The sequence below is a fragment of the Chrysochloris asiatica genome, unplaced genomic scaffold, assembly GCF_000296735.1.
Source record: "Chrysochloris asiatica unplaced genomic scaffold, ChrAsi1.0 scaffold00070, whole genome shotgun sequence".
Taxonomy (NCBI): Eukaryota; Metazoa; Chordata; class Mammalia; order Afrosoricida; family Chrysochloridae; genus Chrysochloris; species Chrysochloris asiatica.
Window position 1 is genome coordinate 9,976,855 of NW_006408588.1, and position 12,724 is coordinate 9,989,578.

Genomic DNA, 12,724 nt, shown 5'->3' on the forward strand with positions numbered 1-12,724 from the left:
TTTTTTAACTTTGCTGTTATAACACTGAGATGTTATTTTGAATTTCATCTCTCTAATGCCTAATGCCTAACTCTCTAATGCCTAACTCAGTGACACTTCACAACAACAACAACAATGCCTAATGGGATTTGTTGTTGTTGTTAAGTGCCACTGAGTCGATTCCAACCCATAGCGACCCTGTATAGGGTTTCCAAAGAGCAGCTGGTGAGCTTGACCACTGACTTTGCAGTTCAAACGACATTGCAGTCTGATGCATTAGCCCACAGTGCCACACCAGGATGCAAATCAAAACAACAGTGAGATACCATCTCACTCCAGCTATAACAGCAAAGTTAAATAAAATCAGATGAAAATAAATGATAGTGAGGATGTAGACAGACTGGGACCCTCCTACATTGCTGGTGGGAATGCAAAATAGTCTAACCACTCTGCAAAAGAGTATGACACTTATTCAGATTGTTGGAAAATGGGAGTCCTGGTGTGGCACTGTGGGCTAATACATCAGACTGCAAAGTCATTTGAACTGCAAGATCCATGGTTCAAGCTCACCAGCTGCTCTTTGGAAACCCTATACAGGGTCGCTATGGGTTGGAATCAACTTGACGGCACTTAACAACAACAACAACAATGCCTAATGATTGTGAAAATTTCTTCATGTGTTTGTTGGCTGCCTGAATCTCTTCCTTGTTGAAGTGTCTGTTCATGTCCTGTGCCCATTTTCAATTTTTTAAAATGATGTTGTAATGTATCATAAAGGGTTTCTTTAATGGGTTTATGCACAGAAAGGAACTAGGTCTTCAAAAAGTTCCTGAAAAATGGAATTAAAAAGATAATAACATTTTTCCAGAAACTCTTTGACGCATTCTCAGACACGATATAGTAAATACTAAGATAAACATTTGACCAATGAACTTTGCCTAACAGCTCTGATTTATGTACAAATTCTCCTTAAAGACAAGTTTCTGAACAGAAATTGTTTGGAATCCAAAGACAGCCTTTGCTGTTTATGCAAATTTGGATTTCAAAGATGCAAATACTTTTGGAAGTCTTAGAATTATTTAGTAAATTCCAAATCAAGTTCTTTGTTGTTATTATATGTTGTATGGTGCAGTCAAGTTGGTTCCAACCCATAGCAACCCTGAGTACAACAGAATGTATGTAGTACAACCCCAGTCTGCAGCTTCCTCATAATTGCTGCTATGCTTGAGCCCATTTTTGCTGCTACAGTGCCAATTCATCTCACTGTGGGACTACCTCTTTTTCACTGTCCCTACACTTTACAAAGCATGTTGTCCTTCTTCTGGGACTGGACCCTCCTTATAACATGTCCATAGTATAAGAAATGAAGTCTGGCCATCTTCGTTCTTAGGAGCATTCTAGTTGTACTTCTTCCAACACAGATTTGTTTGTTCTTCTTATAGTCCTTGCTTGGTACCTTTGTTGTTGTTGTTAGATGCCATCGAGTCAGTACTGACTCAGAGACCTTATGCACAGCAGAATGAAACACTGCCCGATCCTGGTTCAACCTCACTATTGTTGCCACGCTTGAGCCCATTGATGCTGCCACTTGGACAATCCATCTCGTTGGGGGTCTTCCTCTCTTTCTCTGACCCTGCATCCTACCAAACTTGATATCCTTTTCCAGCGACTGGTCCCTCCTGACAATATGTCCAAAGTATGAGAGACGAAGTTTGACCATCCTGGCCTCCAAGGAGCATTCTGGCTGTGTTTCTTCCAACACAGATCTGTTGGTTCTTTTGGCAGCCCATGGCACTTTCAATATTCTCCTCATCCAAAACCATAACTAAAAGACATCCATTCTTCTACAGTCTTCCTTATTCACTGTTCAGCTTTCGCATGCATACAAGGTTATTAAAAATACCATGGCTTGGGTCAGGAGCAGCATCGTCTTCAAGCTGGTGTCTTTGCTCTTCAACAATTTAAAAGGGTCTTGTGCAGTACATTTGCCTAATGCAATATGTCATTTGATTTCTTGACTACTGCTTCCATGAGTGTTATAGGTGATCCCAAAAGAATGAAGTCCTTGACAACTTCAATCTTTTCCCTGTTGATAAGAGTGTTGTTTATTGGTCCAGTGGTGAGGATTTCTATTTTCTTTACATTGAGCTGCAATCCATACCAAAGGCTGTGTTCTTTGATCTTCATCAGTAAATGTTTTAAGTCCTCTTCACTTTCAGCAAGCAACGTTGTATCATCTGCATATTGCAGGTTGTTAATGAGTCTTCCTCCAATCCTGACGTAACATTTTTCTTTATGTAATCCATCTTCTTGGTTTATTTGCTCAGCATACAGGTTGAATAGGTATGGTGAAAAAAGATAACTCTGTCGCACACCTTTCCTGATTTTAAACCCTTCCATGTTCCCTTGTTCTAGTCAAATTACTGCCTATTTTTCTACATACAGGTTCTTCACGAACACAGTTAGGTGTTCTGTAATACTCTTTCTGTGCTGTGTTTTTCATAGCTTATCATGATCTACAGAGTTAAAACATTTGTGTAGTTAGTAAAGCATAAATAAGCATCTTTCTAGTATTCTCTGCTTTCAGTCAAGATCCATCTGATGTCAACAATGATATCCCTCATTCCACATCCTTGCCTGAATCTGGTTTGAACCTCTGAAAGTTCCCTGCCAATGTACTATTGCAGACATTTTAAAATTCTCTTTAGCGAAATTTTACTTGCATATGATATTAATGCTATTGTCTATTGATTTCCACATTTCAGTGGGTTTGCTCTCTTTGAAATATGGATTTCTTCCAATCAGCTGGCCATGTAGCTGTCTTCCAAATTTCTTGGAATAGATAGGTGAGTTCTGCATCAGTTTGTTGAAGTCCATTGCTGTTCCTACAGAACCACATCAGGAATTCACACTTCAAGATAAATCTTAAAAAGTTCTTTTTGATAATGAATACAATGCCATTCCTCTTCAATTTATCATTTCTAATATCATAATCCATGTGACTGTCAAATTAAAAATGACCAAGACCAGTCAATTTCAGCTCACTAATGTGTAGGATATTGATGTTTATGCATTCCATTTCATTTTTAACAAATTGCAATTTCCTTAAATTCATAATTTATATATTACATGTTCCACTTATTAATGGATGCTTTCAGCTGTTTCTTCTCAATTTGACTTGTGATCCATCAGCAAATGAAGGTCGTCGAGAAGACTTTACTCCATTTGCATCATCCTGGTCAACTCTACTTTGAGGAGGCAGCTCTTTCCCAGACACATTCTGAGAACATTCCAATCCAAGGGTATCATCTTTCAGTACTGTATCTGACAATATTCTGGTGTTGTTCATCATATTCAATATGCAGTTTTCAGGTGCTATCTAACAGTGTTTCACTGCTATTCATAATATTTGTAGTGGCTAAACATTCAGAGTTGTGGTGTGGTGCTGTGGGTTAATGCACCAGACTGTAAATCTGTTTGAACTACGTCAGTGGTTCAAGCTCACCAGACGCTCCTTGGAAACCCTATACAGGGTCTCTATGGGTTGGAACTGACTGAATGGCACTTAACAACAACAAAAACAAAAACATTCAGAAATAGTCTGCCTCTCCTCCTTCTGATTGTCTGGAAGTTTTGCTGAACTCTGTGCACCATGGGTGAGCCAGCTAGCATTCAAAATACTGGTGATGTAGTTTGTAGAATCACACACAGCAGCACTCAAGCCACCACAGTGCAATCAATTGACAAAAGAATGATGGAAATTAAATCCTTTTATTCTTATTAAAGAATGTACTGTATTATGCTTCCCTCATTAATTTTATTTCCTACAAGAAGAACCTTTTCTTTACTACTGTCATGGAGAATCTTTTTGTTACACCAAAATTGTCTGTTGCAACATGTTCAACATCTCTTCCTGTATCTGTGACAGATAGGAGAACAGCTTTGCCTCTACTGGTTTTTTGTTTTGTTTTGTTTAAGTTTTTATTGTGAATTGAGTGAAAGCTTACAGGGAATATCATCAGTTTTATATTCAACAAATCATATACTTGGTTTCATTGCAATGATTATAATCCCCGCCATGTACATGTACCATCAGTAACAGTATTTCTCTCTATTCATTTTAGTGCTTTTTTTTTTTTTTAAGCACTCAGGCATATATAATAATTTAAACCACCAAGGGCACATTCTGCAAGCCTGTTTTCTGGCCGCCAGCTCTCAGTCCTTCTAATTCCATGAGTCTAGAGTCCTCAGCTGCTCCCTCTCTCCATGTTCTCATCTCTGCCTCCATCTCTGGTGTTGCTGCTTCTCTGGATAGGGTCCCACATTCCACTTGTGCTCTTCTCCCTTGATGGTCTTAGGGTCCTTTGTTTCTGGACTGTAAGATTAACTACTCCCCCATTTTTGTTACAAAACTTCTACTTTTACAATTGTGACAGTCATAATTAGTCATGATAGCAAATTGTTTGTTTAGGTTTTAAAATTTTTTTTAACCTTTAATCTTTTTTTTTTTTTTTTGTGTGTGTGTGTGTGTAAGGTTGGTCTCTTGCAAGCGTCATATTGAAGGATCCTGTTTTCTTATCCATTCTGTCACTCTCTGTCACTTAATTGGTACATTTAATCCATTGACATTCAATGTAATTATCAATAGGTATGACTTAATTGTCATTACGTTCGTTTTTTTTTTTTTTGTGGTGCGGCTGGTTCTTTTGTTCTGTGTGTCTTCCTGTGCTGAGTTCATATTTTTATTGTTATTTCTTGTTAGTTTCTTCTTAGTTTTAATGTTTCCATGTTCTTATTGTATCTTCATTTTCTTGGAATGCTGTGAAGTATTAATTTTCTTTGAGGTTACCCTATGATTTACTAACTTTTTCCTCCATACGAGACACTCTATCTTATCCTGTAATCTACCTGACCTCTTCAACACTGAGATCTCTGTTCCTATATTTTCCCTTCTTTAACATTATCATTATTTTGTTCTTTAAGTGACCTCCCAGATCCTCTGAATTTGTTGTTGTAATTTTTTTCTATTCTGGACTCTTCTATCTGTTGATTGGGTTCTGGGTGTTATTGCCACATGTGTCAAGTTCTGTTGTCTGCTCTTGTTGGTTTTCTATCCACAGAACTCCCTTTAGGATGTTTTGAATGGCTGGGTTGGCTATGACAAAGTCTCTTAGCTTCTGTTTATTGCACCATCATATTTTATTGACAGGTTTGCTGGGTAGATGATTCTTGATTGGGAATACTTTTTCTTTTAGGGCTTTATATATGTCTTTCTATTGCCTTCTTGCCTGCATGGTTTCTGCTGAGAGATCAGAGCTTAATCTGATTTACTTGTGTTTGTATGTAACACTCCTCTTTTCCCTGGCTGCTTTTAGGATTCTCTCCATGTCTTTGATTATGAAGAGCTTATGCTATGTCTCTACCACTCGTATGTCAGTTTGTTGTACTGTGGTGGCTTGTGAGTTGCTGCGATTATGAAAGCTATGCCGCCGGTATTTTAAATACCAGCAGGGTCACCATGGTGGACAGGTTTCAGATGAGACTCCAGATGAAGGCAGACTAGGAAGAAAGAGTGACGAACTACTTCCGAATATTTAGTCACTGAAAGCCTTATAAATAGCAGAGAAACACTGTCTGATATAGTGCTCGAAAATGAGCCCCTCAGGTTTGAAGGCACTCAAAATGCGACTAGGGAAGAGCTGCCTCCTCAAAGTAGAATTGACCTTGATGACGCGGATGGAGTAAAACCCATGGGAGAAAAGCCCGCAGGACCTTCATTTGCTCATGTGACACAACTCAAAATGAAGGGAAACAGCGGTAAACATCCATTGAAAATCAGAGCATGGAATGTACAAAGTATGAATCTGGGAAAATTGGAAGTTTCATTCAAAAATGAAATGGAACAAATAAGCATCAATATCTTAGGCATTAGCAAGCTGAAATGGACTGGTATTGGCCATTTTTAATCTGATGACCACATGGTTTACTATGTCAGAAATGACAAATTGAACAGGAATGGTGTTGCATTCATTGTCAAAAAGAACATATCTAGATCAGTCTTGAGGTACAATGCTGTCTGTGATAGGATAATATCCATGTACCTACAGGGAAACCAAGTTAATACCACTGTTAATCAAATTTACACACTAACCACTAAAGCTAGTGAGGATGAAATAGAAGAATTGCACCAACTTCTTCAATCTGAAATTGATCAAACATGCAATCAAGATGTATTGTTAATTACTAGTGATTGGAATGTAAAGGTTGGGAGCAAAGAGGAATGATCAGAAGTAGGAAAACATGGCCTTGGTGATACAAATGATTCTGGAGAACACATGATAGAATTCTGCAAAATAAATGATTTGTTCATTTCAAATCCCTTCTTTAGACAGCATAAGAAATGACTATACACATGGACCTCACCAGATGGAATACACAGAAATCAAATTGACTACATTTGTGGAAAGAGTCAATGGAAAAGCCCCATATCATCCCCATATCATCAGTGAAAACAAAGCTGGGGCAGACTGTAGAACAGACCATCAATTACTGATATGCAAATTCAAATTGAAGCTGAAGAAAATGAAAACAAGTCCATGAGAGCCAAAATATGACCTTGAATATATCCCACACAAATTTAGAGCGCATTTGAAGAACAGATTTGATACATTAAACACTAAAGACAGAAGACCAGAAGAGTTGTGGGATGACATCAAGAACATCATACATGAAGAAAGCAAAAAGTCATTAAGAAGACAAGAAAGAAGGAAAAGGTCAAAATGGATGTCAGAAGAGACACTGAAACTTGCTCTCCAGCGTAGAGATGCTAAAGCAAATGGAAGAAATGAGGAGGTCCAAGAGCTGAACAGAAAATTTCAAAGATCAGCTTGAGAAGATAAAGACAAATATTACAACAAAATGTGCAAAGATCTAGAATCAGAAAACCAAAAAGGAAGACCACACTCAGCATTTCTCAAGCTGGGGGAACTGAAGAAAAAGTTAAAGCCTCGACTTTTGTTATTGAAAGATTCTCTGGGCAAATTATTGAATGATGCAGACAGCATCAAGAGAAGATGGAAGGAATACACAGAATCACTGTACCAAAACGAAATGGTTAATGTTCAACCATTTCAAGAGGTAGCATATGATCAAGAGCCAATGATACTGAGGGAGGAAGTCCAAGGTGCATTGAAAGAATTGGCAAAGAGCAAGGCACCAGGAATTGATGGAATCAAAACTGAACTCTTTCAAGAAAGTGAGGTGGCACAAGAGGCACTCACTCATCTCTGCCAAGAAATTTGGAAGAAAAAAAGAAATTTGGAAGACAACTATTTCAGCTGAATGATTGGAAGAGATCCGTATTTGTGCCCATTCCAAAGAGAAGTGACCCAACAGAATGTGGAAATCATCGATCAATCTCTTTCATATCCCATGCGAGTTAAATTTTACTCAAGGTAATACCGAAATGACTACAAGCATACATTGACAGAGAACTTCCAGTGGTTCAAGCTGAATTTAGAAGGGCTGTTGAATGAGGAACATCATTGCTGATGTCCACTAGAGCTTGTCTGAAAGCAGAGCACATCAGAAAGATGTTTACCTGTGCTTTATTGACTATGCAAAGACTTTTGATTGTGTGGATCCTGACAACATTGCAAAGTATGAGTCTTCCGGAACACTTAATTGTGCTCATGAGGAATCTGTACCTGGACCAAAAGGCAGTTGTTCAAACAGAACATGGAAACACTGAATGGTGTAAAATTAAGAAAGATGTACAATAAGGTTGTATTCTTTCACCATACTTATTCAACCTGTACGCTGAGCAAATCATCTGTGGAGCTGGTTATATGAAGAAAAATGTGGCATCAGGATTGGAGGAAGACTCATTAACAACCTGTGATATGCAGATGTAACATCCTTGCTTGCTGAATGTGAAGTGGACTTAAACCTTTACTGATGAAGGTCAAAGAGCACAGCCTTTGGTATGGATTACATCTCAATGTGAAGAAAACAAAAATCCTCACCACTGGACCAATAAACAACATTCTTATCAATGGAGAAAAGATTGAAGTTGTCAAGGACTTCATTCTTCCTGGATCAACTATCAACACTCATGGAAGCAGCAGTCAAGAAATTAAACTACGTATTGCATTGGACAAATCTGCTGCAGAAGACCTTTTTAAAGTGTTGAAGAGCAAAAGATATCAGCTTGAGAACTAAGGTGTGCCTGACCCAAGCCATGGTATTTTCAATAACCTCATATGCATGCGAAAGCTGGACAGTGAATAAGGAAGACCATAGAAAAATTGATGCTTTTGAGTTTTGGTCTTGCAGGAGAATATTGAAAGTACCATGGACTGCCAAAAGAACCAATAGATCCATTTTGGAAGAAGTACAGCCAGAGTGCTCCTTGGAGGCCAAATGGCCAAATTTTTTGTCTCATACTTTGGACATATTGTCAGGAGGGACCAGTAGCTGAAGAAGGATATCATGTTTGGTAAGGTGGAGGGTCAGAGAAAAAGAGGAAGACTCCCAGTGATATGGATTGGCCATGTGGCAGCATCTATGGACTCAAGTGTGGCAACAGTAGTGAGGTTGGCCCAGGATCAGGCAGTGTTTTGTTCTGCTGTGCATAATAAGGTCGCTATGGGTCGGTATTGACTCGATGGCACTTAACAACAGCAACAACAATGATATGTCTTGGTGATTTTCTTTTCGGAGGTCTATGCTTCCTGGGGTTCATTCAGCTTCTCGAATACTTATCTTTTCATCTTTCAAGATATTAGGGAAATTTTCTTCTAACAGTTGTTCAACTATCTCCTTTTTGGACTTGTGTGATTCTTCCTGTTCCAGAATGCCAACAATTCTTATGTTATTCATCTTCATTTTGCTTGTAACTTAACTATATGGCCACAATTGCTGCTCTTTCTTGAGTAATGCATGGAGATAAAGCTCCAACCCCCAGGAAAGAAGTAGGATCAAAAAGGCAAAAAACAAACAAAAGTAAAGGCAAAAATTAAAAGCAACAACAATTAAAAAACCCCATAGCAAATTAGTCCAGTAGTCTTTGCTGTATAGGTCAGTGTGTGTGCACAGTGGAAACCTTCAGGGGTGGGTGGGGGTGTCCATTCACATAGGCACCCACTGTAGTCACTGCCATGGAGGTGCACAGACAGAGAATGAGAAATTAGTGGAAGAAAGATTGTTCATACTTTTCTCTCTGATGATTGGTTAAGTCTCTCTATATCCACAGCATCTTTCTCCCTTTACTGTGTTTTTAACAGGTTTTGGGTTTACACACTGATCTTATATATATAGTAGTTGGTGTTGGCTCTTGCCTTTTATGTTGGGATTTTACAGGTGCAAATACAGCTCCACTGTATGGCCAGATCTACTGTCCTTTGTTAGATAAGGCAGGAATAAAAGCTCCCACCCAAGTAGGAGAGCCAACTTTCAGGCTAAATCTCACAGTCTCGCACAGACACCCACTCTAGTCACTGCTGTGGGGGTGCAAAAGCAGAGAATGAGAAATGAGTGGCAAAAAGATTGTTCACACTTTTCTGTCTGATGTTCAGTTACGTCTCTCTGTATCCACAGTGTCCTTCTCCCTTTAGGAATAAAAGCTCCCGCTCAAGTAGAAAAGCCAATTTCAGGGCTAAATCCCACAGTCAGATGTCATAAGAACCAGCTGGAAGATTAGCTCTAAACTTACAGCTGGTACTTTAAGCTTTGCACCGTGGGAAAATTGTGCCCAGTGTGAGCAATGCTGGACCCTTATTCTGGGTGCACTCCCATCCATGTGGAGACACCTGCGCTGGACAGAGAGAGGGTGACAGAGCAGACGGAGTACAGGAGTTGAAGGACAAAAATGCAAAAGAAGAAAAAATATATTACTCTTTATCCATAAATTGCTGGGTGGTTTTCGCTCCCTAGCTGCTGTCTGTGGCCCCGCCCTCTGTCTACTGCTTTTTTTTTTTTTTTTCAAATCACCAAGGTTAATCTTGTTTCATATTGTTGGAAATTAATGTAGTTCTGTGTAGTACTCCATAATAGAATAATACTGAGTAGACTGATTCTATTTATAAGGACTTTTGAGACTGTTGTGATAATCTGAAGAGGGTTATACATGTAAAAGCTCTATGCTGGACACATGATAGTCTTACACATACACAAATACTTCTTTATTTATCCACCAGAAAAAAGAAGAAAAATTTAGAAACAAAAAAAGTTAATAAAGCTAAATTTCATTAAAAATAAATCTTTAATTATGAATTTTTATTTAGTTATCTGTTGGCTCCTTTTGCATTTGAGAGGTAAATACAGTTTGTTGCAGTGATAACTGACTATCAATGGTTAATCAGTCTCCTTGTCTTCTTTTGCTTGATACTGGGATTGTTTAATTCAAAATTTTAGCCAGATTCCAACCTGATTTCTTTTTTTTTGGCTGCATTGTCTATTCTCCATCAATCTGACAGTTGAAATTTGATAGGCTATTTGTCACTCCTTAGTGTCATCACCAGTCCATAATGTTGGCCAGCTGTCAGACAGCTGCCACACTCCACCCCAGAAATGAATGTAGATCTTCTGTGAGTGAAGGGGCCCAATATGAGCATCTTTTAGCTGTATATGAGTCTTTTAGGACAAGATTTCCAATTTTTTGGCCTACATACACAGACCAGTTTGAAAGAAAACAGAGATTGAATTCAGTTTATTCCTTTTAAGTGATGGAGTGAATTTTTTTTTTTAATTTTCCTCTCCCAGTATGACCAGTTTTATTTCCTCTTCAAATTATTGTGTCTAAATGGACAGGGCCTTGAAATGAGATCACCAAATCAACATTCCATTATGAATCTTTTTTAACTGCAAGGAGGAGAAGGGGGAGAGAGTGAGGTAAAAAGGAAGGAGGTTGGAAATTAAGTGTGAAAACAACCCAATAAGAGCAAACACTGGTGTCCCACATCAGGACACATTTCCACCTGCAGCTGCCTAGAACCAAGCACTGCCATTATTTGATTTGGGAATATTTAGTGAAGTCCACTTGACATTTCCAGAGTGGCTTACCTTGTGTCCATTCCCATAGCTAGTTTATTCCTGGACTTATTAAAAGGCCTTTCCAGAGACATGGGCTAAAAAGCAGTTTGTGCAAGTTTTTTCAGAGGGATATCCATAGGAGACTCTTATTCTACTGGTATTAATTTACTTAGGATGGGTGGAAATTTCCACCTTCTTTTTGTTTGTATTTCTTTTGGACCAGTCCTCAACTTAAACTTAATGCCATTATGCAAAGGGATGGAAACATTTACTCGAGGAGTAACCAAACAGGATTTAGTTAAATTCTGTCATTAGAAGAAACTGCTCAAGATTTCTTTTATGTTCCAGTTTTCCTTATTTACCAGGTGAAATTAGATAGAGGCCTCTCCTGAATAACAGAATGGTTCCATATTCTAATTTAACTGACTGAATGCCATGAAATAATCATTCAGTTAAATAGGCCTCTGCCTTACTTCATATGACTAATAAATGATTCTAGCATATGAAAGGATTTGTAAAGAAGTTGCATTACCCAGTAGGCACAGTTAGAGAAAGTATTATAACTAGTGGATACAGTGAATGAATAGTGCCATAAACTTTTTGAGTTAATGATATAACAACCACAGAGCTCATATTCAAAATAACCCTTGATTATAAGAGAATTTGAGACCAAATGTTTTATACATTTGTGTCATGAAAAACAACTACTCTAATTTCTGTTTCTGCAAGCAGACTCTTTCCAAGTTAAATAGGGCAGTGCTGAGACAGAATGCTCCATGAATTCCACAAACATAACTTCTTGTACCCAAAATCCCATTGTTGTTGTTGTTAAGTGCTGTCAAGGTAGTTCTGACTCATAGTGACCCCTGTATAGGATTTCTGTGGAGTGGCTAGTGAGTCTGAACTTCCAGCCTTGTGGTTAGCCATCCAGTGCTTATCCTTCAGCACCACAGCAGGACTCTAAAATTCTATTATTTGGTTAAAGTAATAATGTATTCCTTTTCACCTAATTGAATCTTTCAGCCAACAACTCATTCACGAGTTTATGTCAAAGGTTTAATTTCCAAATATTCAAAAAAATTTCTTCCAAAATACTTTAAAAATGCAGACTATGGGATGAGGGAGATATGGTGAAACAATGCCCAGTTCCCAGGAGGGATGGCAGAGGATCAGTGCTGCCTCACAGGAGCCTTGGGAAGTATCTGAACTATTGGGGCATTTTCCAAAGGGCTGACATAAAAATGCTTCCTCATTGACCAAAAGATGTAATTAGAGGTGGCTTGACAGATCAGTTTAAGGCTACAATGGGATAATTTGGAGTAGAATGTAAGGAATGGGGAGGAGCTATGTAAATTATTCTACTCTGCATTTTTGTCCCATACACAGATCAAAACAGTAAAGAAATTCTCCCTTCTTGAAAGATTCATTGGTCTTCTTTGCATGAACTTAACTTTGTAATGAAACAGCACTTAGCATAAATGAAGGAACACCACATGCTTGAAAGTGAACGAACATCATGAACAAATCAAAGCAGTTGCAGTCTGAGGTATATAAAATACAGACAATGCAAGATTTTGTAAGTCATGCTAAGTGTTTTGGTCAAAGATATCATTTAAGGATTTTAAGTACAATATTGTATGACTATATGTGTTTTTTTTTTTTTTTTAATTTAAGGTTTTTATTGTGGATTGAGTGAAAGTTTACAGGGCACATC